This window comes from Pseudophryne corroboree, chromosome 1, assembly GCF_028390025.1.
Source record: "Pseudophryne corroboree isolate aPseCor3 chromosome 1, aPseCor3.hap2, whole genome shotgun sequence".
Taxonomy (NCBI): Eukaryota; Metazoa; Chordata; class Amphibia; order Anura; family Myobatrachidae; genus Pseudophryne; species Pseudophryne corroboree.
The window spans coordinates 401,163,989-401,191,806 of record NC_086444.1 but is presented as its reverse complement, the minus strand read 5'-3'; the positions used below and the strand labels follow the sequence as shown (position 1 = coordinate 401,191,806).

At 42.8% G+C, this 27,818-nt stretch overlaps 1 protein-coding gene and 2 long non-coding RNA genes across 4 annotated transcripts in view; 1 reads left to right on the top strand and 2 right to left on the bottom strand.

Annotated features, from left to right (window-relative positions):
* The window catches only part of SGSM1 (small G protein signaling modulator 1), a 446,529-nt gene that overhangs the window by 178,732 nt on the left and 239,979 nt on the right, over window positions 1-27,818 (top strand). The window lies entirely within an intron of this gene.
* On the bottom strand, window positions 546-1,069 carry LOC134890735 (uncharacterized). Its single transcript, XR_010171395.1, has 3 exons — window positions 1,007-1,069; window positions 860-919; window positions 546-648 (listed from the first exon to the last, which is right to left on the bottom strand). It is a non-coding gene; the product is annotated as an uncharacterized LOC134890735 (long non-coding RNA).
* LOC134890632 (uncharacterized) lies at window positions 4,874-5,397 on the bottom strand. Its single transcript, XR_010171383.1, has 3 exons — window positions 5,335-5,397; window positions 5,188-5,247; window positions 4,874-4,976 (listed from the first exon to the last, which is right to left on the bottom strand). It is a non-coding gene; the product is annotated as an uncharacterized LOC134890632 (long non-coding RNA).

The following is a 27,818-nucleotide window of genomic DNA, read 5'->3' as shown; positions in this document are numbered from 1 at the left end:
CATCTTTACTTTCATGGCCTCCAAACAATATGAGTGTACAAATGAAAGAACTAACGTTTGTATAGGTGTGAAAGATTGAATAGCCAAACACTGGAAACAGCAGGAACCCTCTACTAGATCTGCCTTCAAAAATCTAATTTCACACTTTGCTTGTGTGGACAGCAGATGTTTTAGATATTCTCTGACCCAGTTATTTAGCCATTACAACTTGTCACTTGTCAAAGTCACTCAGATCCTTACACATCCTTCCAGCGCATCAACTTGAAGGACTGACTGTTCACTTGAGCCTCATACAGTATATCCCACCACTTGACAGGTGCCATTGTAACAAGATAATAAATGTAATTCACTTCATCTGTAAGTGGCTTTAATGTTATGGTTGATGTGTGTGTGTGTGTGTGTGTGTGTGTGTGTGTGTGTGTGTGTGTGTGTGTGTGTATATATATATATATATATATATATATATATATATATATATATATATACCGCAACTACCACCTGGGTGGAAGGTGCACTCACGCCCAGAAATCAGTCTCTGAATTCACTTGTAAATTCAATATAATTTTATTCAGGTTCACTGTTGATGCCGTTTTTCATCGACGTTTCGGTCCATGTGAGGACCTTTATCAAGATTGGCACTTAAAACACCTATACAATCAGAAACAATTAAAATTAATATGTATAAGAACCCAGATTATTCAACACCAGCACCACCAGTGCCTCCCAGGCCCTAAGGACTGTCACCAAACAGCAAAATCGTGCTTTAAAAAATATCTCAATCCATGTGTGATTTAGAGACGCCTCCACCCTTAGATATTACCTTACACTGAGTAAATATTCTTTCTCAACAAGTAGTTACCTGGACAACATACCAGATCACACTGATGTACTAGATAGCTTTTTCAACATAGTGAAGATGCTGCAAGAAATGATAACCTATTAGATAAATTACAAATAACTAAATGGTATAAGGCAAACACCTAAGGCCACCCATTGAAAATCATACCTAGTCATTTATAGGAACAGCACATGGCAGCTGAAGGCTCAAAGCATATTTCAAACACTAAATCTGTAATTAAAAGGCAAAAAAGAAATGATCACCAATCATAGTCCTATGTCAGAGAGTAGCTGCAGGAGAACCATACTCACTGTTCAAGTGTCCAGAGCCAAATGAGAGCTGCATGTAGTCCAGCCTCAGCTGACAGCTATTTAAGGATCAACCACAGGAAGTGCCAATTAGAAAAATTAACATAGACTAAACCACGCTTCAAAAGATTGCTGCTCAGAGATCACAACCAGACCCACTGAGTAAATGCTACAAAGCCTACAAGACAGGCTAATAATGTATCGCTAGGATAAGCGACTTAAATATGGGAAAATTTTGTAGTTTAACGTGGCAAAAGCCGGAGACGCGTCTTTTGCGTTCCACCGGCAGGAAGTCCCTGCGTTCCACTCAGCGGAAGTACCGCTACTCTGCGTTCCACCGGCGGGAAGTCCCTGCGTTCCACTCGAAGGAGAAGCCGTTGCTCGGCTCACCAACGGACTACATACTCATAGAAAAAATGTGTAACTAGATGAGGGGTGCTCACAAATGGCGAACATCCACCCGGGTTAGAAGTTCAATAATCCAGTCCGCACATAACTTGAGAGAACGTGAGGATCACAACTACTATCCGCTTAGCCGGAAGTGACATCATACACTATACTGGGCTAGCCCATGTGGAGGCTGTCAATCACCAGAAACGTCACGTATATGTCAATAAGAAAATAGGATAATAAGAGGGCCCCAGATCCAATGACCACACTCACCCAATACATCTAAACCGACATACATCTAGTCAATAGAACATATTGAATACTACATTAGTATAATATTATAGCAAAAAAGTTTTAGTGATAATAGGTGGTCAAGGGTACAGGGGGTGGTGCGATCATTGGATTCAATGAGCCCTCATGACATGTCAAGGACCTGGGATGGCTCCGGGAAACATAAAAAACATATAAAACATAAGCAAAGACACATAAATAGATGCCCTTACTTTCTTAATCACTATACATAGAAAAAAACATACATAAAAAACATAAAACATAAAACATAAAAACACAAGTTTAGACCCACTCCTTATATGATAATCATATCAGAATGCCCTTCGTCCTCAAAACACAAGACATCTTCAATAGAATCCAACATCCGAAAAGGAATTGGACTCTAAAGAAAAATGTTAAGGGGGTTGGCCTCATTGAGGCCCCTTGGAGACACCGTGTTGAGTTTGTGTATCCAAAAACTTTCCCTCTGTTTGTACATTGCTGGTCTTTGAGTGTTGGGTTGGAATTGATCCTAATAGCTCTGAGATACTGGGATATGGGCAATCCCTCTTTAAGAGCTGGGGGATGGTGGCTATTTGCGTGCAGCGTCAGATTGCGATCCGTAGGTTTACGGTACATGGAGGTGTCCAGTCGATCACCAGTTCTGGTGATGCTGACATCCAGGAAATTGATATTAGTGGCAGATACAGAGTATGTGAACTTGATGGGACTATCTAATGCATTCAATTGGTTCACCATGTCAAGAAATTCAGACTCTGTGCCTTCCCAAAGCAAAAAGACGTCATCGATGAACCGTTTAAAGAAAGCAATCTTGTGCCCATATCTAGGCAGCAAATTAGTATTTTCATAATGCGCCATGAACAAATTTGCGTAAGCGGGGGCCAAATTAGACCCCATCGCAGTTCCGGCAATTTGGAGAAAATAATCATTTTTATACATAAAGTGGTTGCACGTCAGAACCAGTGAGGTCAATTCCAACACAAACTCGGTGGGGTAATCTTTGCAGGGAGAGCTGGAAAGGAATTTGCGTATAACTTCCATACCTTGATGGTGTGGTATGACGGTATAGAGGGAACCTACATCCATTGTAGCCAAAAGAGTATGTTCACTAAGTTTGGTAAACTTACGTAGATGTGTGAGGAAATCACCAGTGTCCTTTAAGTAACTGTCAGTTTTTAGTACCAAAGGCTGTAAGATACTGTCAACAAAGATAGCAATCGGCTGTAACAAAGAGCCTTCCGCGGCAATAATGGGTCTGCCGGGAGGATGAACTAATGTTTTATGAATCTTAGGCAGTGTATATAGGATAGGACACCTTGGTGAATTAGTAGTCAGATAATTTAATAGGTCCTCACTAATATACCCCTGCTCAAAACCTAACTTCAGAAATTGGTCGATCCTAGATTTAATTTTGGGAACCGGATTGGTGGTTAATTTCTGGTAGGTCATATCATCTGATAATTGTCGGTTGATCTCAATGTCATAGTCTGTCCAATCTTGGACGACTATTGCTCCTCCCTTATCCGCAGGACGGATGACTATATTAGGAGAATCTCTTAGTGTTTTAAGTGCTTTCCTCTCAGCTGTGGAAAGATTATCAAACATTTTTTTAGGAGGCGAGATCTCGGAGTCTCTTTGGACTAACCGTAAATAGGTTTTGATGCTAGGGTTAGAGGATGGAGGATCGAATGTCGATTTAGGCCTGAATTCTGATTTCTCTTTATTAGTGGGTTTATTAGCAAAGAACTCCCGCAAACGGAGGGAACGGCCAAATTTATACTGATCTATTGTTTTTTGAAATGAATTAATTCTGCACGTAGGAACGAAAGATAAACCTCGTGCAAGGAGTTTAGTTTCAGCTGGACTCAATTCTACACTAGATAGGTTAAAGACATTGTTACTTATTGTCTCCTCCCTCTTCTCTTGGTACCCCCCTCTCCTCGGGTGCGGTCTGTGCCGCTTCTTAGTACCCTGGAGCGGGTGGAGGAAGCCTCTCCTCCTCGATCTAAAAAACGAGTAGAGTCATTATTTCCTTCGTAATAATCAGTATCTGAGGTAGAGGCGGAGGAAGCAAAATCATGGGCGAATGGTTGGGCCCTTCGTCTAGTGTATTGTCTATTCTGACGTTCACTAGTATTATTTCCAAGTAACCAGCGATATACTGTATGAGTTTGGTAATCGTTGGTTACAGTGGACAATTTCTTCAGTTTGAAAGAAATTAGATCACGCTTATAGTTGTCCACCTGTGTCTGTAGGCGTTCGATCCAATTCTGGGTCTTATCATTCTGCAGCACGGCGGTGTGGGACTTGATGGTGATATCTACTTCAGTTGACAATTTCTTTAACTCAATGCCAACTTCCTCCACTACCAAGGTCATGAGGTCAAGCGAACATTTGTTCAATACTCCACACCACCGGCTGCAGAAGACAGGGTTGTTTCTTCCCAATGTTGGAACATTTGAGATACGGAAACCTCGGGGGATTTGCTTTCTCCTGAGGTATTCCGACAAAAATTGACCATGTAAAGTCAAATCAACCTCTCTTTGTTTGTGTTTAAGCACTTTGTAAAATAAATCCACAGGAGTTTCAGCTGGTAAGGCCTCAAACTCTAATTTATCGAATAATAGTTTTTCAGTGTCCTCGTCAGTAAACGAAACTATACCAGTCTCGGCTTGGGCCAGTAGGCCATCGTCCAACAAATATACCCCACTTTGAGTCATAACACTAATTGACTGAAAATTTGAACAAGGGTTATGGTTAAGCTAATGACATACTAAACCTGAAACGACAAACAGAACATATAAGATTCCCGGATGTAATGGTGGTGATCGGTGAAGAAGTCCAATCCGGTGTGCTGGATGGGTGTCAGGAAGTAAGAACTGCAAATAGTAGTTCAAACAAACATATCCTTGGAAAGTCCTGCACTCTCATCAATATATGGTAACGACGGCGGGTGCTCCTAATGACCAAAGAGGCCACCAATATACCGCAACTACCACCTGGGTGGAAGGTGCACTCACGCCCAGAAATCAGTCTCTGAATTCACTTGTAAATTCAATATAATTTTATTCAGGTTCACTGTTGATGCCGTTTTTCATCGACGTTTCGGTCCATGTGAGGACCTTTATCAAGATTGGCACTTAAAACACCTATACAATCAGAAACAATTAAAATTAATATGTATAAGAACCCAGATTATTCAACACCAGCACCACCAGTGCCTCCCAGGCCCTAAGGACTGTCACCAAACAGCAAAATCGTGCTTTAAAAAATATCTCAATCCATGTGTGATTTAGAGACGCCTCCACCCTTAGATATCACCTTACACTGAGTAAATATTCTTTCTCAACAAGTAGTTACCTGGACAACATACCAGATCACACTGATGTACTAGATAGCTTTTTCAACATAGTGAAGATGCTGCAAGAAATGATAACCTATTAGATAAATTACAAATAACTAAATGGTATAAGGCAAACACCTAAGGCCACCCATTGAAAATCATACCTAGTCATTTATAGGAACAGCACATGGCAGCTGAAGGCTCAAAGCATATTTCAAACACTAAATCTGTAATTAAAAGGCAAAAAAGAAATGATCACCAACCATAGTCCTATGTCAGAGAGTAGCTGCAGGAGAACCATACTCACTGTTCAAGTGTCCAGAGCCAAATGAGAGCTGCATGTAGTTCAGCCTCAGCTGACAGCTATTTAAGGATCAACCACAGGAAGTGCCAATTAGAAAAATTAACATAGACTAAACCACGCTTCAAAAGATTGCTGCTCAGAGATCACAACCAGACCCACTGAGTAAATGCTACAAAGCCTACAAGACAGGCTAATAATGTATCGCTAGGATAAGCGACTTAAATATGGGAAAATTTTGTAGTTTAACGTGGCAAAAGCCGGAGACGCGTCTTTTGCGTTCCACCGGCAGGAAGTCCCTGCGTTCCACTCTACTGTTCTTCAATACAGAACAGTAGAGATTGGCATCTACATTCCAACTTTCTGACCTGCGAGACACAGCTTTCCAGATGGGCCTAGTGGAAAAGACCCCTCACATTGTGAATGTTCTTTTTATAATCTGCACAGTTCGGTGGTATGATGTTGGTCGATATGCTTTATCATGGACTGTTATTTCTTCTTGTTACTTACTTGTGGTTTTATGATTCTCTTGGAAGGGGCTATCAGTAGTTTTCATTATCTGTTATTTTTCATATGTCATATACAGATTATCATTATTTATTATTATTATTTAGTATTCATTTTTTTTTTTACCATGAGTCATTTATGAAAACTGGTGCACAGTAATAAGGTACTGTAACCCACAGACAAACGTGCACATAGCAGTTTAATGTTAAATTCCTGTGCCTGCAGTTTCCTAGAAGTGTGTACTTCGCTATGACAATCAGCAAGTCGAAGGGGCAAACGCTCAGGGTGACAGGTGTAGATTTTAGGACCAGCTGCTTCTCCCATGGCAGCTATACGTGGCTTGCTCACAAGCCAGTATCCCCAAGCATCTTTTTGTGTTACTCCCTCAAGAAAAACTGCAAATATGGTTTCCAAAGAAATTTTGTGATCAATGGGTACAGTCTAAAATATACATCACAATATTAGATGGCATTATTGTCTTTGTAAAATTAGTTCCACTGAACAATTGCAGACATCCACGCAAGTGAAGCCACAGGCAATTTGTTAGTATTTGTTTGAAATGCAATTATTGTATGTGCTTTCAAATTTACTCCACCTTAAAACATTTAGTGCTTTGATACCTGAGTGCTCAACCACCATGTGATGTTAAGGTGCGTACACACTTGCCGATATATCGGCCGTTCTCTTGAACGGCTGGTATATCACGGGTCCATCAGCCAGCGTGTATGAGCGATATGTCTGTGAACTCCATTGTTCACAGACCTATCGCGTCGGCCCTGCTGCACAGCCGACGGCCAATATATCGTTAGATATATTGGCACGTCAGTGTGTGTACGGATGGTCAGCTGACCGCCCGTACACAAGCTGCAGCAGCCCGCGGTGACTGACAGCTGAACTGGGCGGGCGTGTGTAAATGCCTGCCCAGCTCATGAAGTCAGTCCCCGACAAATTGATCAGTGTGTATGCATAGCACGCTGCCCGATCCGGCTTTAGATATCGCAGATATATCTGTAGGTATGTACCCAGCATTACTGTAGGTTGTGATCTCCGCTCTGTACTTTAGCTAACAATAGTATATTGTACTTATGCTCTGTAATTTGGTTGTGTATTTATGTTCTGTATGTGGTCTATACGTGATGCGGTTATGTGACCGGCGATTGGGATCCCAATGGTCACCATGACGCCACCCGGAATCCCGAGCGATCACAATGCTGCATGCCAGAATGCCGACACACAGGGTCTATTCCCACTTGTGGGTGTCCACGACACCCATGGAGTGGGAGTAGAACCTGTGGTGAACACAGTGAGCCAACGAGCTCGCTGAGTGCAGAGCGCAGCGAGCCCGCAAGGGGCTCTGTTGTGCTCACCCCCCCCCCCCTTCCTGCCGGCATTCTGCTGCCGGGATCCTACGGTCCGTATGCTGACCTCCGGGATCCTGGGCGCCGGCAAACCATTACCAACCCGTCTTTACAGATGTGTCTACATACACCTTTATACTTTGCTCACTTTGGCACGCCATGCATAACACGGCTAAGCTTTACTTCATGAGTAGCAAGTGGATTTATTTTTACATTTTTGTTTTCCATAATAGAATATGTATGAAGTAGCATATTAAAGAAGCAAATTAAGAAAAATCACAAAGCATGGCTAAAACTCTGAGTCTGTGGCATGCTAAATGGCATCCTACATGGCAGGATATAGGATAGGAAAGGTGTATGTGGACACATATGTAGATCTACAGTGTCTAGATAGACAGACAGTAGGTCAACACCAAATGGTCAACATGCATTAGGTCAACATGTTCAAAAGGGCACCATGGTCATTAGGTCGAAATATAAATAGTCGACAGTACTTGTATGGTTGACAGGTGCAAGAGGTTGACAAGTTCAAATGGTCGACATGAGGTTTTTTTTTTTTTTTTTTTATACATTTTCATTCTATACCATCCACGTGGACTATGATTGGGAATAGTAACCTGTTCCAAAGCATGTGGCAAGTGAAGCGAGCCATGTGAGGGGGTGCAGTACACTGATTGGTGTTACCTGTGCTGTGATGGTGAAAATCTTCCCCCCCTTCCCAAATACAAAAGTGTTGTTGTTTTTTTAAAGTGTCGACCCTTTTCTATTTTGACCATTTTTCATGTCGATTTTTTCATGTGTCGACCTTTTAGACGTTCACCCAATGACAATGTCGGCCTTTTGTCCATGTTGACCTTTTCACTGTCAACTATTTGGTGTCGACCTATTACTTGTAGACCTTCTAACTGTAGATCTACTGAACCAAAACTGTTATGTTTACCCCTTGTTCAGAGTTGCAGATACTTTGTGGTTTTATATAGATACGTGTATATATGTATATATATATATATATATATATATATATATATATATATATATATATATATATATATATATATATATATATATATATGAGAGAGATAATAGTAACGGTCAATACCTAACCAAGATGATATCTTGCAAATGATTGAGTAAACAATCTTTTTGGCACATTTTTGGAAATAATTTCAGTAGTTACAGTGTGTCTGTTGATGTGCTTCCAGAGATGATCGATGTTGATCCAGGTACAAAAGAAAAACAAACCAATCCTGGATCAGATGTTACAATGAATCCTACTGGAAAGCATTGTAAATGAAAACATTTCCATGCCTTGTTAAACAGTACAGCATGTGTACATCTAATCCTGTTTGCTGATGGGATTTACTGGAGCACTGGAAATATTAGAGCAGGCAGGAAACAAGCTAAGCAATTAAATGCAAGAGTTGTGATAATGAGAGATGGGAGCCATGACATTTAGACTCCTAGCACGCACAAGTGTTCCAAGTAACCAGGAGTGTTAGTAATGTGTTTTTCTTTTTAAAACCAAGTAACTTAAATTTGGACTAAACCCTGTTTCTTTTAATATTTTGCATAATATATTATCTTCATATATTATATGCAGTTTTAGTTAGCAGCAATGAGTTATGTTTCTATGAATGACATGGTTGGTTGCAGTGAAATTAGCCGTGATCTTCTAGTGCGAGATGTGTGATGCCCGCAAGAAGCTACAGAGTGCTATTGTACAGGCTGACAGTTTTATTATTGACAGGAGGCTGTAGAGCTTCACAATCTCAAGGCTGCCCCATAAAAATGAATCACAGTAGAGGGTTTTGTTCTGTTTTTTTTAAATATAATTACTGGGAAAATGCTATTTTAAGGCTCCAGTGCCTTCAGAACAATGCTGCTTTGACAGATGCCACCTCCAAGGTCATACAGTATGTACTGTATGGTATGTCAGTCATTAAAAATCAATATTACTTGAAACTCCTTTCTTTTCAATGAAGTAAAATAAGAACACATCTCATCTGGTTTAGTTTGGATAGTTGTTCATTTTACAGCACAGTTTGCTTTGCTTTGCGTTTTGCAATCCTAGCCATGCATAACTAACCATGTGTAATACGTTAGCTACAGAGAATATGATTCGTTTACCGTTTTTCCAGTTTCACTTTCTAACGTTTGTAATATTTAATACACTAACCTGTAAAGGGCATTAATTAAACCATTAAAATATTTCACACTATTCTTTCCTGCAGTGTCTTTGCTTAAACAGTAAATGTTATTATTATTATTTTTTTAGATTTAATAACATTCGGGGGTTCATCGTATCCTAGAATTCTTTATTTCAATTTCTAAGCCATTCCATGCTAAACTACTTGCACTTTCTAAATATTTGAACTTTATTTAATATGTGTCTTATGCATGCTGTAATGTACTTTCATTTTGTAATAAAAAATGACCGGTGTCAGATAATGTTTGAGGTTAGCCAGATCAATTCTCTTTCTGAAGTGGCTGGTGACGTGGTAAGCTTATAATTAACCAATGATTCCACAAGGGACTAGTAGGTTCCACGTTGCAGTTACACTTTCTACAAATGTGCACACTTATCAAAATATTAGCAGGTCATAGTCACATAGTTCAGACACCATGATTAGAAGGTGACTGCATACATGTGACCATTTCTGGTAGCTCAGAGGTTCTGAAACGCGGTCCTCAAAGCACCCAAACAGTCCAGGTTTTAAGTTTTCCCATGCTTGGCCACAGGTGACTTAATCAGCACATCAGTCAATTTGATTTAACCATCTGTGCTGTTCACTGGATATACCTAAAACCTAGACCGTAGGGGTGCCTTGAGGACCACGTTTGGGAACCTCTGTGGTAGCTCATCACTGGTGCTAAAGAATATCTGCTGACTTGTTTTCTGATGTCCAGCACTGCAGCAGTTAAACACTACATCTCTTGGTAATAGGACCAGCTGTGCTTCTGCCTCCCTCTGCACTCAGTGCAGATCATTGTGTGTCCCATGGATTACCTGTCTGTGCTGTGTCCTTGAAGTCTGCCTTTGTATCCTGTGTTACTGTGGGATCCCCGTTATGACCTGGACTGTTTATTGACCTGTTATGAACTCGGCCTCCCTCTGACCTTCATGTGTATTTCACGATTTGTTATGAGCTATGCCTGCCTCCGACCTTCACTTTGTATATTAGATTTGCACGAACTCCCTCTGCCTGTTGATCATCTCCTTGTGACTCAGTCATCTCTTCTCTTCAGCCAGCTCAGACTACAGTTGGTTATTAGGATTCACTATTCTTCTACAGTATATGCGAATACTCTATTCCCAGTTTATTTCTGTGTTGCCTGCACTCCAGCACTTCTGCACAAACCAGCTCTACAGAGACTGTTTTGTTATTAAGTGTACCTTGTATTGTTCTGAATTCCAAATGCTCATTACATTGATAGAAGCCTGTCTGCTGTTAAGCTTTGCATCGTACCCCATCGATGTTTGTGTGTGTGTCTGGATCCCTTCTTAATTATTTATTGAATACTAATTTTATTGCAATTTAATAAAAAAAAACCATGATGGATACAGAAGGGGAAAAGAATGAAATGGGACTCGGATGTGCAAATGTCACACAGTCAGTGTAAACATCAGAATATCCTACCTCAAAGATCTCGTATAAGAGATATTTGAGGTAGCCATGATAATACACACTATTAGTATGGTGCAAAGCACAATGTGGACAATAGCACTTGGTTAAAGGTTAAGTGGAAGCATCATTGGTACATCCGGTAACAAACTCATGCTACTAAAACCCTTTATTCCCGGGGAAAAGCTAGTAGTGGAGTCAGGGCAATTAGCTGTTTGCAGCTTAACGTTTCTATGAATTTTGAAAGCAACCATTGAAAACGGTGAGTGGGCAGGAAGGGGGGGGGGGGGGGGGAGAGGATTTGCTTCCACTTACGGCCAATAGCATTTGATAGCAATAAGAATATGTACAAGCAGATACCTGTCGTGGCCAGGACAGGTAATGAATAACGATGGAGAGCTACATCACGGGTCAAGGTCAGGGATAGGCCAACTATTTTTCTCCAAAAGTGCCAAACTCCAGGACAAGCCCAGAAAACATGTACAGTATAATGTCACCAATAAACCTGCAATTGCACGAACATGGGACAGGTCTTATGTGTTTTTCTGGGAAGAGCTATAGCCTGTTAAAGAGCATCTGCATGATTATTACAGCTAGCTATTTTAAACCCCCCTATGGTTTTCCCAACCTCATTCTTCCAGTTTCCTGGAAATCCAGCTCCCATTTAATTTGAATAGGGAGTCACAAAAGTATTAGTTCAGAGCAGTACAGATGGTGTATTGGTTAGCATTACTGTCTCTCAGCACTGAGGTCATGGGTTCAATTCCCACCACGGCCCTAACTGTGTGGAGTTTACATATTCACCCTGTACTTGTGTGAATTTTTTTCAGGTACTCCGGTTTCTTCCCACAAACATATACTGGTAGGTTAGTTGGATCCTGACAAAAAATTAACCCTAGTGTGCAGAGGTGTAGCAAGGTGTCATGGTGCCTGGAGCAAGGTATGTTTCGGCGCCCCCCTCCCCTGTACTGAATTGGGGGCGTGGCCACCAGGGCCGGTTCTAGACCTTGTGGCAACCAGAGCTAAAGTTTCCTTGCCGCCCCACCCCCCCACATATCCATAGGTCAAACATAGGAGCGTGGCTTCATAGGGAAGGGGCGTGACCACAGTTATGCCCCCTGTAGTAATGGACCCAGTAGTTGTGCCCCCTGTAGCTGTGCCCCTAGTAGGTGTGTCCACAGTAGGTGTGCCCAGAGTAATTGTGCACCCTGGTTTGTGCCCCCTGTAGATTTTCCCCCCAGTAGTTGTGCCCCCTGTAGCTGTGCCCGGAGTTGATGTGCCCCCTGTAGATGTGCCCCTGTAGATGTGCCCGGAGCAGTTGTGCCCCCTGTAGCTGTGCCCGGAGTAGTTGTGTCCCTTGTAGCTGTGCCCCCAGTAGGTGTGCCCAGAGTAATTATGCCCCTGTAGCTGTGCCCCCTGGTAGCGCCGCAAACAGAAAAGAAAAAAAATTACTCACCTGCCCGCTCCTGCTTCCCGACTGCTGCTGGCCGCGTCTCCGCCCGTCAGTGCGTGTGACACGTGACGTCTCAGTACACTGTACACAGTACCTACACTGGCAAAAACCGCCTCAAAACGTTTTTCTCTCCATTTTAAGCACCAAATTACCTCAGGCAGTATTAAAAAGCGGGTAGACTGCGCGCCATTGAGGGGGCGGGGCCTTCACTATGAGCGGATCCAGCAGCTCACCAGCACCATTTTCTCCCTCTGCAGTGAACACAGACGCTGACTGACAGGGAAGCGCACCTCCTCCGGAGTGACTCCAGTTTACCTCAGCGGTACCAGGGGGTCATAGCAAGGGGGGAGCGATTAGTAGTGTACTAAGTCCCCTATCAGGGCACTCAGTCAGCGACACGGCTAAGCTTGGCATTAGCGATAAGGGCGCGGTGAGGGGCTGGCTCCAAATAACTCTGTGTCTCCCTGAAGGGCTCTTTGTGGGTTAATTGTGCTTAACCTTTCCTGTGTGTGTGTGTGCTGTCACATTTACATTATGTCAGGCAAAGAGTGTGTTTCTTTTACAGCAGAGTGTACCTCTTCACCAGGGGGCTCACTACAGGGTACTCAGGGCAGTGTACCTTCCTAGAATAGCAGGGCTGAGTCGGAGTGGGTTAATTCCCTTAAAGAATGATCTCCAGTATTCCTACGAAATTGTCCCGCAATGAGAAAGAGACGTAAGACAGACTGTGGATGAGTTTATGAACAGAGTCTCCGTCCCCAAACCAGCGTCTCAATCCCCTCCCATTTGTCTGCAAAAACGATCTCTGGCCCATATCCTGCAGTCCGACTCTGACGCTGATGGGTCAGACATGGAGGAGGGTGAGGTGGATTTGGAGGGGGGGATGCAACTGTCACAGGGAATAGAAGCTCTTATAGAGGCTATTAGAGATGTTCTGCAAATTCCTGATAAGGTGTCAGTGGAGTGTGAGGAATCTTATTTTAATATGAAGTCCTCAGTCACTTTAGCTGTGTCAAATGAATTAAATTCCCTGTTTGAAGAACCGTGGGTTAATCCTAATAACACATTTCAAATCCCTAAAAGGTTGCTCTCATCTTTTCCTTTTCCTCTGGAGGATAGGAAAAAATTGGAAAATACACCAATAGTGGACGCATCAGTCTCTAGGCTGTCACGTAAAATTGTATTACCTGTCCCTGTTGCAACCTCCCTAAAAGACACGGCTGATCGTGAAATTGAGACTACACTCAAATCATTGTACACAACTGCTGGGGTGGCTCAGAGGCCCACTATTGCATGTGCATGGATCAGAAAGGCTATTGATTAATGGTCAGGTAACCAAATTGAGGGATTAGATTCCTTGTCTAGGAGTGATGTTGTTTTACTCCTGCAGCATATACAGGACTCTGCAAACTTTATGGTGGAAGCCATAAAAGAGATAGGCTTGCTTAATGCACGCACCACAGCTATGGCAGTGTCAGCATGCAGGGGCTTGTAGCTACGCCAGTGGACTGCTGACGCGGACTCCAGGAAAGGCGTGGAAGGCCTACCATTCACAGGAGAGGGCCTGTTTAGAGATGAACTAGACAAATGGATCTCCAAAGCTACTGCAGGTAAGTCTACGTATCTTCCTTCCGCAGCTCCCCCAGCCAGGACGGCTAATTCAGCCTCAAATTTACAGTCCTTTCGGACGGCCAAGTTTAAGGGCGAATCCAGAGGTACTTCTACTACGGCCTCCAGAGGCGCAAGAGGCAAACCAGCAGGTGCTCAGGAACAGCTCAGACTCTGCTTCCTCAAAACCTTCAGCATGACGGTGGACCGCGATGCCTGGAGGGCTGTCAGGTAGGAGCCCGACTACGATTCTTCAGTCACATCTGGTCAAGTTCGTACCGGGATCCCTGAGTCATAGATCTTATTTCGGGATGTCCAGCAGCCAACCCAGTTGGTGGTCGTTTATGAGGCAAGCTGCAGAAATGGCTTGGTGTTACACTGTAATCCTGGATGGTCTGCCCAGTTTACTTCGAGTTATACACCTACATTATGGGCTTAAGAGATGCCTTAATGACCAAGAGGTATATTTACTGGGGGGGGAAAAAAGCGGTGGTGAGGCCAATAGCAGTGAATCAGATTTTAGCTATTTCGCTATTGCATTCTAGAAAATAATATACAAAATCTGATTGGCTGCTATGGGCAACATCACTTGTCTATTGTAGAAGCTTTAGGTGTCATCTTTATACCCCTTTCACACAGAAAATGAATTTCCCGGTTGAAAAACTTCTTCCCGGTAATTTGCCGAAAAACACACTTCCTTTTTCTGTGTGAAAGGGTCAACCCGGGTTGAAATTCCAGGGACTTTGATTCAGGAATTTACCAGGGTTGGAGACCTGGGAATTTTGACCCGCATTGACCCTTTCACACAGACAAACTACCCGTTTTGATCCGCAAATTACCAGGTAGAAATTCTTGACCCAGTAATTTGCTTGTCTGTGTGAAAGAATGATTAGGCAGAGAACGGCAAAACAACCCTGCACTGATATCCTGGGCAATTGACGGGATTTCTGTCTGAAAAGGGTATAATTTTGTCATCATCACTATAGGACACCTTATATTTCGCCCGTCTTGATCTCTGTGTATGACTGAAATTTAGTTTGAATTGGTATATACTGTAAGGCAATAATTGCATTCCTCAGAGTGTGAAAAGAACAGGATTTTACAGATATTTGTAATTAAACATGACAGGGTAATCCCTCTCCTTATAAAAGTTGTGTGCCCTCTATACACATACAGTACATGTACAACAGACACATTCTCCACATGATGTAATTCTCAGGGATTGTCTCTTGAATACAAGGCTTCATGTAATACAAACCGCATAAAGTGTTATGACGATGTACTAGTGTGTGTATTGACTCAGTATTAGAGACCACAAAACTGTTTGGAGAGGAGATCCCTGATGTACCGTTGCTCAGTGTTGACATGTTAATGAATTCTGAGCAAAGGAAGAAATTATGTTGTAGAACTGGAGTGAAGAACATGAGGGGGTGTGGCTTTTATCGGTGAGGGTGGAGGCACAAAATCAAGAAATAGTTAATAAAGGGTGCATGAGGGAGAGAAAATGCCACAAAATAATTAAAATTATTAAGATGGTATAGAGAGAGGTTGAATGAGGGTCTGGTGGTACCTCTAGATGAGTGATCAGTTCACTGGGTATGTACAGTAATGGGGTTAGGAATCATTTAATGTAACTGCAGTGACAGAGATGTTATAACAGGCAAGTCATCACTGGCTGCCACTTTAGGAGGTTACATCTGTTTTCCACCACACATTGGAAACTTGAAAGGAGACTAGGTAAGGGGTTCTGGTACCAGAGTGTGGTTTTTGTGTAAACTCTGGGGTTATGGGACTTATTCAGGTTTGTTAGCAAATCAAAAAAGTTAGCAATTGTGCAAAACCATGTTACAGTGCAGGTGGGGCAGATGTAGTAATTATAATAATTTTATTTATATACAGGTACCAGGTGCAGCAGCCATCTTGGGCGCACAGCGTAGGATTACCCAGGGTGGAATAGTCTACCCCCTAGAAGAGATGATACAAAATGGGGGTGATTTCAGAGTCCTAAAATTCAGAGTAGGGTTCCAACAAAACCACCAGGTCTGTGTATTTTTCATCCCATCCACAAGCGTACCAGATGTGGCAGCCATGTTGGGGCACTTCGAAGGTTACACTGTGGGAGGTGAGCCATACAAGGGCCCAGTGCATATATGGGAAAACTGATGTAACATGTGCAGAGAGAGAGTTAGATTTGGGTGGATTATATTGTTTCTGTGCAGGGTAAATACTGGCTTCTTAAATTCTACACTGCAATTTAGATTTCAGTTTGAACACACCACACCCAAATATAACTCTTTCTGCACATGTTACATCTGCCCCACCTGCACTGTAACATGAGTTTGCCCAATTGCTTACTTTATTGGTTTGCTAACAAACCTGAATAACCCCCTATAGACAGATTACAGGCAGTTGAAGACTAAGCCTGGATAATTGGTGTTTTCAATAATTGACAATGGAGATAATCAATGTTCTCCTGTACTAATATAAGTATGTAATTTGTGTATGATTGCCACATGTATGTTAAACCGGCCATATGCAGTATGACACAATGTGTATGATTGCCACACTTAGGAGCTGATTCTGAGTCACACAGATCTTTCTTCATGGACTCAAACTATGAGATTTGCATACAGCATATGCGCAAAAGAAACTTTTTAGAGTCAGACGTAACTTGACCATATTTATCACGGGGCCTAATTCAGACCTGATCGCTAGGGTGCGTTTTTTGCATCCCTGCGATCAGGTAGTCGCCGCTTACAGCGGGAGGGGGAAATCGTTGTGCAGGGGTGCGATCGCATGTGCAGGAGAGCTGGAGATACAGGAGTTTGTGCAGTCTCTGCACAGCCCAGGACTTACTCTTCCAGTGCGAGGATCGGGGCCGGAGCTGACATCAGAAACACTCCCTCCAAACGCCTGGTCCCTCCTGCGTTTTTCCGCAGACTCCACTAAAATGGTCAGTTGCCACCCACAAATGCTCTCTTCCTGTCAGTCACCTTGCGATCGTCCCGTGCAATCACTTTTTTCGCAACTGTCCATCGCTCCCTGTCGCTGCAGTCAGTCGCGCCTGCGCATTGCGGTGCATACACATGCGCAATTCAGACATGATCACCCGCTGGGCGAAAACGCACAGCAGCGATCAGGTCTGAATCGGCCCCATTGTCACATTGTGAGGGAAAAAGGAAAAAGAAGTATATCTAGTTGTTATCCAAGGAATCTGCTTCTTGTATTCCACATAAAATTTCCTTAATTTTTAATCCATATGAATTCTTTGTCTTTTGCTATTCAGCCAATCACAAACAGTTATCCACAATAACAATATACAATAATTGAACCTTGCGCTCACCCCAAAAAGCTGCTGCTGATGAATACACTGGAGCACCCTTTCTACCAATGCTCCAGCTTTAACACAAGTTACAGTAGGTGTATTCCCAGCACAAGGTCATTCTACATGAAATCACCCCCCAAAAAATGAAATGTCCACCACCCATCTCAAATTTTTTTAAATATTTTTTTAGTTAAGAGAGGATGTAAAAAAAACTATTTCTGACAAATATCTCGACTGTCTGACAATTCATTTATTAAATATTGATTTTTAAATTTATTAAATTATTTACTAATCGCGGCTTCTTTATCCAGTTTATTTGAAGTATCATGGGTGTTTATTAAGGAATAACCATGAAATTTGGACCCCTAAGGTAACTCTTTCTCCCGAATTCAAAAATCAAAACCAAACTACTATATCTGCTTTACGTTTTGCGTTACGGTAAAAATGCAAGTTTTTAGAAAAATCTTAAAAACGCTAGGTGCAATCAGCATTAGATATCCCACATTTTTTTAGGTGCTTAACAAAGGTATACATTATCACCACACAAAAATCGGCATGGTACTCTCTTTCATAGTGGAGAAAAAAAATCATGAAGTTGATGTTCAATTACTTAAACATAACTTGAGTCCATAACTTATTTAGTGTCACAGAATATATAGTAAAACAATCAAGAAAACTTAAAGAAACCCATGGCATACTGGCAGAACCTGAAAAATCTAGAGGGAAAGCCCTTCCTGTTCATCAGGTACAGCAGTTTTACGAAGATGATGAAAATTCTCAGATGTGCCCTGGGAATAAAGTCCCAGGAGGAAAAAGAATTCACAAACAGAAAAGGCTACTCCTAGTAAACTTGAAAGAGCTTTATCTTACTTAAAAATAGTTTTCCAGACAGTCAAGTTGTAAGGTACCATGTAGGTTCCTTATGACCTACATGGTGTGTTAGTTAGCGTTGCTGCAAGAGGTATGCATTCTGTGTGTGTTTGCAAACTCACCAAAACGTAAAAAAATTATTGGTTGCGGCTCCACCACTAAAGATGGACTACAAAGACCTAACTGAAATCCTTGTTTGTTCTTCAGTCTCAAACACTTGTATGCTTTATCAATGTGATAAATGCCCAGGTCTGGAAGCACTTCAGAAAATAGTTGAAAAACTTATTCATGATAGTGACATGGATGATGAGAACACAATTGTTTATAAGCAGTGGGTCCACACTCACCAAAGTACATTGGTTACAATCACTAGTACTGTGGAACAATTCCATTAAGTTATTTGTAGTGCTGTTGATGATGCAACAGCCTATCTGTATACAGCAAAGTCGCAAGCTGAATACCTACTCCAGCTGAAGAAAACCATTCGTCCAGAAACAGAAGATATTGTATTACTAGATTTTACAGAAAATTATTAATTTGTGTGTCAGGATGAAATTCAAGGATTCCACTGGGACACTTCACAAGCAACACTTCACCCATTTGCTGTATACAGATAGAGCCACGCTTATCCATGCTGTGATGCGTGCGCATGGCATATGCATTGTGGCATAGTGCGAATGCGCTGTGCTGCGACTGATCACAGCCAGTGTTCACTCCATAGGCTTCCATTGGCGTGCATTTGCGGGCACACTTGTTGCGAGGCAACGATTAGCGTGGCTACATCTGTTTTTTAGGCAAGGTGATTGTGTGACACTTTAAAATGTGAGTCTGTGTGTTTTAAGTGATACCAGTGATGACCATGTAGCCATAACTGTGCATGCCTTCATTACGGTGGTTATGAAACACTTAGAGGAACTATTACTAAAACTGGAGTATGTTCACTACTTTAGTGATGGTGCTAGTAAATGTCTAGCCACCCGCACCAGTCTGCAAACTGTGGAAACTCATCACATCTTGACACCTTTGGACCTGTACAGCTGGGCTGAAAAGACACATGGCATAAAGTTTTTCTATGTGTCACAAAATGAAATACAAGACTGCAAAACCAAGCTGCATAGCCATCTAGAAATAGCAAAGACTGTGGTAGGAACACTTGCTCATCACCAATTTCGGCCTATTAGTTATGATGAACTACACATATTCTGATTGTCATCAGACGACATGAAGACAGCAGGAACCACAGTTTGGGAGGTATCCAATTCCAGGTGAAAATACATCGGGAGATTTTTCCCAATGTTTTACCCATATTTTTTTACAGGCTATCCAATTTGGTCGCCTGTAAAAAAAAAAAAAAATACACTATCTCCCAAAAACACACAGGTTCAGTGAAAACTTTGTGTTTTTGGTAGAAACAGCTCCGTTTCCGTGGATTTGGTGAAACAAATTCCTTCATATGCTGGCGCGAGCTGCGGCTTTATGGGGCTAATTGGATAGGCCATGGCGGGATAATTAGCCATGTTAATTTACCGTGGCAAATTGCATAACCCCTTTAGTGTCATTATGACCACAGTCACAAAAAATGTAGACAAAAGTGTTCTGCAACCTGGAACATACATAGCAGCAGTGTACAATAACATCTGGTATATTGGGTATATACAGTAATTTAATGTAATGAGGAGGAACAAGATATGTTGGTACATTTCATGAAACAAAACCAATCAACAAATGTGTTGTCCTGGCCTTCAGTGTTTTGTTCCTTTTATTCACGTCCCCTGTGTAACGGAAGTGCCCACTATCCAATGATGTACTGGAAGGCACTGTCTGTTCCAAACAATTATTTATTTATTAACAGTTTCTTATATAGCGCAGCATATTCCGTTGCGCTTTACAATTAGAATAACAGTAATAGAACAAAAACAATATGGAAAACAGCGCTGGCTGTAAAAATTTCAACAATATGGATGGTTTGTAATAAAATAAATAAAAGACAATTTATTTATCAATACACATTCAGAAGAATATATAAAAAAAGGGTATACACATTAGATAAAAGTTGTTTTAGTAAAATAGCCAGTGCCATCAAATTAAAATAATTGATAATGTCATCAAATTGAGATGCTAAATACAAATATTTATTTATTTATTAACAGTTTCAAATATGTCCTCATTTGGCTAGGACCTCCTCCAGAGGATAGTAATCGGCATATAAGCAATGGATATTACCAGAAATCGATTAGGTTTGTCCCTTGATGTACTCTCAGTTTTAGGGATTATCCATTTGTGGCCAGAGGGGAATCCAAATGAAAAAATGCTTAGCTGTTAATCCAGATGGTGGAGCGATTGTCCAATTAGTGCCAGGGGTGGATGACAGGAGTCCAAGATGTCTCGTGTGGTGTCGGCTCTCAGTTGCAGGCTACCGGTTCTCAATAACAGGCTCTACGCGTTTTGCTGGTTACAGGACATCCAGCTTCATCAGGATTATGGGGCACTTCACAGAAAATGATTAATCATTAATATCACTTCCAGTCACAGTGGAATTTACAGTATATATTCCCTGAAAGGGATGTAGTTATAATGCCGGCTGTCGGGATCCCGGCGTTCAGGAGCCCAACAACGGAATCCTGACAGCTGACATATTACTGGCAGTCGAAATGCCGACACACCCCCATAATTCCCACTCGGTCGGTGGGTCCATACCACCAACCGAGTAGGAGCAGAACCTGTGACGAGCATTGCTCACCACCGGGCCTGAAGCCTGGCGAGCGGACTCGCTAAACCGGCAGACAGGATGCCGCTGTCAGTATACTGACAGCCGGAATCCAGTCAGCCGGTATATCTTACCCATACCCACTGAACACCCGGCACAAATACACAGTGTTTTTGTAGGCTCCCATATTAATCTCCAGTGGATGTGCTTGGGATGCAGTGCAATGAAGCACGCAGCCCCAAAGCTGTGCCATAACACAAATTTATGAACGCAAATAAATATGGGCACACAGGAAATAACTGCTTACATGTTCTATATTTAATTTAGATAAACAAATCAGACGCTGTGTGTACATGCCTATGGGTAAGGCCCTAAATGGATATTATGGAATTCAAAAAGAGCATAAATGTAAGATAGCAATGCATATTCTTTGCATTAGAATGCAAAATGTGTGTTTTTTTTCTAAATATATAGTTAGATTAATTACTTATTCCTCTCTTACATTTTTAGTTTTGCATTACAAACTCGGTTAACGGTTAAAAGCAAATACAGTTATTGGGTGGTAATATTTTTTTATTTTTTTGTATACAGTAAATAAAATATACAAACTGATTTAGGATTATGAGGCTGTATTTAAAGTAGCCCAGGGCAGTAACTGTGCAGGATTCAGTGATGTGTAGTATCCTGCATACAAAAAGTTTGTATTTGCACTACCACATGAAGTGCCTGAAATTCAGCACCTGGGCAAAATATGCACCTACCTTACAATCAGCCCCTATATTATTAGCAGTAATATAGTCAAGCTTGACTGCAGGCGAGCTACAGTAAGTTTAATAGCCTGGAAATCCATACAATAAATGCCTTTATGTAACTGTAAGCTTTGCTCCAGCCTGCTGTGTCTAAATTTATTGAAATATATTAGCTTTACTGCTTGACTTGATTAAATTGTCCTAAGGCCTGTTTTTCAGAAGTCTTATTCAGTTACCATTTTACCTTTTCATGGGTCTATAAATACCCCAGCTTAAGATAAAACCAATAAATACAATTACATAAATGTGTGTGTTGTGAGAGATTAGTGTTTTTATTGGAAAGCAGTGGTGTAAACAGCAGTGGCCATGCTTCAATTGCATTTTAAAACCGCTGACTGGAAAACAAGACAAATTATTATCATTGTTGTTGCAATATATAAACACAAAAAAGAGCAACTGTCCGTGCCTGTGGCCAAATGACCTACCCATATGCAGATACTCAAATGACCTACTCATATGCAGATATCCAAACGATCTACCCATATGCAGATACCAAAACGACCTACTCATATGCAGATACCAAAACGACCTACCCATATGCAGATACCAAAATGACTTACCCATATGCAGATACCAAAATGACCTACCCATATGCAGATACCCTTTTTAAATGTTGTCATCCAAGATTCTTTTAAAATTAATCATTTTAAATATTAACAACCTGTACATCAACTTGCATTCCAGGCTTGAGGAACACAGTTAATAAAGTTAATTGTCTCCCTAAATGCAGCAAACATACTGTACTTTCCTCTGTTGGGTGACCATTATTGTCGGCTACATTAAAAAGCCTTCTTGACATTTTGCCCCTTACACGGTTCAAAGAGGGGGTCAGGCTACAGTAAATGTCGTTTAGGAGAGCCCCTTTGTAACATTTTGAGGGCCTATGACTCACATCCCACAATAAATTATAGACCCTAACCTAGTCACATAAACCCCAAAAAGTGATATATTGGTTGTATTGCTTACATGAAAATATAGCAATAGCCACCCGTAAATCTTCCCAGCTAGTGAAGGATTGTTCCAAAATGGTGGCAGCCAGTGGGGAGCTGAATCTCCTTGACCGCTAAAGTGTAATAGACTTTACGGGGACTTTACGAAAAGGGGGACAAAGTGGACCGACTATTGGCCTCCAAGTTGTAGACGTAGTCATCACAAAATTGTCCATCATGACCCCATCCCTGTCTCTGCCAAGATGATCACAGGTCTTTTGAAATACTCGGTGTTGCAGTAAACATTCCAATGCTTTCACTTGGTATATATATTTTTTTTTTATAATGGTACAAATTTCTCTCGACTGAAATTAGCTTCTAATTCAAGAATAACCTTAATTTCTTTTTAATTGTGAACTACTCAGTATGCAGGTACGGAAACAGAAGTGGCATCTTTCCATTCAAATCTAAATCAAGCTCATAATGTCAATAGTGGCTCTGCCACAAATAGTGTGCCTTTTCGTGTTTGTGTGCAGGCATGTTTTTTCTGCTGTTTGTGTCTGCATATGTTATTTGTGTAAACATGTTTGTAAGCAGACACACGTGTTGCTCTGGCTGTGAATGAATCACCTAAGCTCATGCTTAATGATTCAGAAAGTCACTGCTAAATATGGAAGCAAATATATTTCCCAGTGGACACGGGTCAGGTTGGAGTGTTTTGTGCACACGTTTTCATTCTGTATTCTTATGTGTAGATTATATTTAGAGTAATTACTTTTCTCTATCGTCCTAGTGGATGCTGGGGTTCCTGAAAGGACCATGGGGAATAGCGGCTCCGCAGGAGACAGGGCACAAAAAGTAAAGCTTTTCCAGATCAGGTGGTGTGCACTGGCTCCTCCCCCTATGACCCTCCTCCAGACTCCAGTTAGATTTTTGTGCCCGGCCGAGAAGGGTGCAATTCTAGGTGGCTCTCATAAAGAGCTGCTTAGAGAAAGTTTAGCTTAGGTTTTTTATTTTACAGTGATTCCTGCTGGCAACAGGATCACTGCAACGAGGGACAGAGGGGAGAAGAAGTGAACTCACCTGCGTGCAGGATGGATTGGCTTCTTGGCTACTGGACATCAGCTCCAGAGGGACGATCACAGGTACAGCCTGGATGGTCACCGGAGCCGCGCCGCCGGCCCCCTTGCAGATGCTGAAGTAAGAAGAGGTCCAGAATCGGCGGCTGAAGACTCCTGCAGTCTTCTAAAGGTAGCGCACAGCACTGCAGCTGTGCGCCATTTTCCTCTCAGCACACTTCACACGCAGTCACTGAGGGTGCAGGGCGCTGGGGGGGGGCGCCCTGGGAGGCAAATGTAAACCTATATAAAGGCTAAAAATACCTCACATATAGCCCCCAGAGGCTATATGGAGATATTTAACCCCTGCCTGTATTCACAAAATAGCGGGAGACGAGCCCGCCGAAAAAGGGGCGGGGCCTATCTCCTCAGCACACGGCGCCATTTCCTCTCACAGCTCCGCTGGTCAGGACGGCTCCCAGGTCTCTCCCCTGCACTGCACTACAGAAACAGGGTAAAACAGAGAGGGGGGGCAAATTTAATGGCAATATCTTGATATATATAAAGCAGCTATAAGGGAGCACTTATTATAAGGCTATCCCTGTCATATATAGCGCTTTTTGGTGTGTGCTGGCAGACTCTCCCTCTGTCTCCCCAAAGGGCTAGTGGGTCCTGTCTTCGTTTAGAGCATTCCCTGTGTGTCTGCTGTGTGTCGGTACGTGTGTGTTGACATGTATGAGGACGATATTGGTGTGGAGGCGGAGCAATTGCCAAATATGGGGATGTCACCTCCTAGGGGGTCGACACCAGAATGGATGCCTTTATTTATGGAATTACGGGATAGTGTCAACACGCTAAAGCAGTCGTTTGACGACATGAGGCGGCCGGACAATCAATTAGTGCCTGTCCAGGCGCCTCAAACACCGTCAGGGGCTGTAAAACGCCCTTTGCCTCAGTCGGTCGACACAGACCCAGACACAGGCACTGATTCCAGTGGTGACGAATCAACCGTATTTTCCAGTAGGGCCACACGTTATATGATTTTGGCAATGAAGGAGGCGTTACATTTAGCTGATACTACAGGTACCACTAAACAGGGTATTATGTGGGGTGTGAAAAAACTACCTATAGTTTTTCCTGAATCAGAAGAATTAAATGACGTGTGTGATGAAGCGTGGGTTGCCCCTGATAAAAAGCTGATAATTTCAAAGAAATTATTGGCATTATACCCTTTCCCGCCAGAGGTTAGGGAGCGCTGGGAAACACCTCCTAGGGTGGACAAGGCGCTAACACGCTTATCAAAACAAGTGGCGTTACCTTCTCCTGAGACGGCCGCACTTAAAGATCCATCAGATAGGAGGATGGAAAATATCCAAAAAAGTATATACACACATGCAGGTGTTATACTACGACCAGCTATAGCGACTGCCTGGATGTGCAGTGCTGGGGTAGTTTGGTCAGAGTCCCTGATTGAAAATATTGATACCCTGGACAGGGACAATATTTTACTGTCGTTAGAACAAATAAAGGATGCATTTCTTTATATGCGTGATGCACAGAGGGATATCTGCACACTGGCATCACGGGTAAGTGCTATGTCCATTTCGGCCAGAAGAGCTTTATGGACGCGACAGTGGACAGGCGATGCGGATTCAAAACGGCATATGGAAGTTTTGCCGTATAAAGGGGAGGAGTTATTTGGAGTCGGTCTATCAGATTTGGTGGCCACGGCTACAGCCGGGAAATCCACCTTTCTACCTCAAGTCACTCCCCAACAGAAAAAGGCACCGACTTTTCAACCGCAGCCCTTTCGTTCCTTTAAAAATAAGAGAGCAAAGGGCTATTCATATCTGCCACGAGGCAGAGGTCGAGGGAAGAAACAGCAACAGGCAGCTCCTTCCCAGGAACAGAAGCCCTCCCCGGCTTCTACAAAAGCCTCAGCATGACGCTGGGGCTTCTCAAGCGGACTCGGGGACGGTGGGAGGTCGTCTCAAAAATTACAGCGCGCAGTGGGCTCACTCGCAGGTAGATCCCTGGATCCTGCAGATAATATCTCAGGGGTACAGGTTGGAATTAGAGACAGATCCACCTCGCCGTTTCCTGAAGTCTGCTTTACCAACGTCCCCTTCCGAAAGGGAGACGGTTTTGGAAGCCATTCACAAGCTGTACTCTCAGCAGGTGATAGTCAAGGTACCTCTTCTACAACAAGGGAAGGGGTATTATTCCACTCTATTTGTGGTACCGAAGCCGGATGGCTCGGTAAGGCCTATTCTAAATCTGAAGTCCTTGAACCTGTACATAAAGAAGTTCAAGTTCAAGATGGAGTCACTCAGAGCAGTGATAGCGAACCTGGAAGAAGGGGACTTTATGGTATCCTTGGACATCAAGGATGCGTATCTCCACGTTCCAATTTACCCCTCACACCAGGGGTACCTCAGGTTCGTTGTACAAAACTGTCACTATCAGTTTCAGACGCTGCCGTTTGGTTTGTCCACGGCACCTCGGGTCTTTACAAAGGTAATGGCCGAGATGATGATTCTTCTTCGAAGAAAAGGCGTATTAATTATCCCATACTTGGACGATCTCCTAATAAGGGCAAGGTCCAGAGAACAGCTAGAGATGGGATTAGCAATATCTCAAGAGGTGCTAAAGCAGAACGGATGGATTCTGAATATTCCAAAATCCAAATTAATGCCGACAACTCGTCTGCTGTTCCTAGGGATGATTCTGGACACGGTTCAGAAAAAGGTTTTTCTTCCCGAGGAAAAAGCCAAGGAGTTATCCGACCTGGTCAGGAATCTCCTAAAACCAGGAAAGGTGTCTGTACATCAATGCACGCATCTTCAGATGCACCTGCGGATAACCCTGTCTCCAAGGACAAGGGTATCTCTTCTGTGGTGGTTGCAGAGGGCTCATCTATTGGAGGGCCGCAGATTCGGCATACAGGATTGGATCCTGGTGACCACGGACGCCAGCCTGAGAGGCTGGGGAGCAGTCACACAAGGAAGAAACTTCCAGGGAGTGTGGTCGAGCCTGGAAAAGTCTCTTCACATAAACATTCTGGAACTAAGAGCAATCTACAATGCTCTAAGCCAGGCGGAACCTCTGCTTCAAGGAAGACCGGTGTTGATCCAGTCGGACAACATCACGGCAGTCGCCCATGTAAACAGACAGGGCGGCACAAGAAGCAGGAGTGCAATGGCAGAAGCTGCCAGGATCCTTCGCTGGGCGGAGAATCACGTGATAGCACTGTCAGCAGTGTTCATCCCGGGAGTGGACAACTGGGAAGCAGACTTCCTCAGCAGACACGATCTTCACCCGGGAGAGTGGGGACTTCATCCAGAAGTTTTCCACATGCTAATAAACCGTTGGGAAAGACCAATGGTGGACATGATGGCGTCTCGCCTCAACAAAAAACTGGACAGGTATTGCGCCAGGTCAAGAGATCCGCAGGCAATAGCTGTGGACGCGCTGGTAACACCTTGGGTGTACCAGTCGGTGTATGTGTTTCCTCCTCTGCCTCTCATACCAAAGGTATTGAGAATCATACGGCAAAGCGGAGTAAGAACGATACTAGTGGCTCCGGATTGGCCAAGAAGGTCTTGGTACCCGGAACTTCAAGAGATGGTCACGGACGATCCGTGGCCTCTACCTCTAAGACAGGACCTGCTTCAGCAGGGACCGTGTCTATTCCAAGACTTACCGCGGCTGCGTTTGACGGCATGGCGGTTGAACGCCAGATCCTAAAAGGAAAAGGCATTCCAGAAGAAGTCATTCCTACCTTGATTAAGGCAAGAAAGGAAGTCACCGCGAAGCATTATCACCGCATTTGGCGGAAATATGTTGCGTGGTGCGAGGATCGGAGTGCTCCGACGGAGGAATTTCAACTGGGTCGTTTCCTACATTTCCTGCAATCAGGATTGTCTATGGGTCTCAAATTGGGATCTATTAAGGTTCAAATTTCGGCCCTGTCAATATTCTTCCAAAAAGAATTGGCCTCAGTTCCTGAGGTCCAGACTTTTGTCAAAGGAGTACTGCATATACAGCCTCCTGTGGTGCCTCCGGTGGCACCGTGGGATCTAAATGTAGTTTTAGATTTC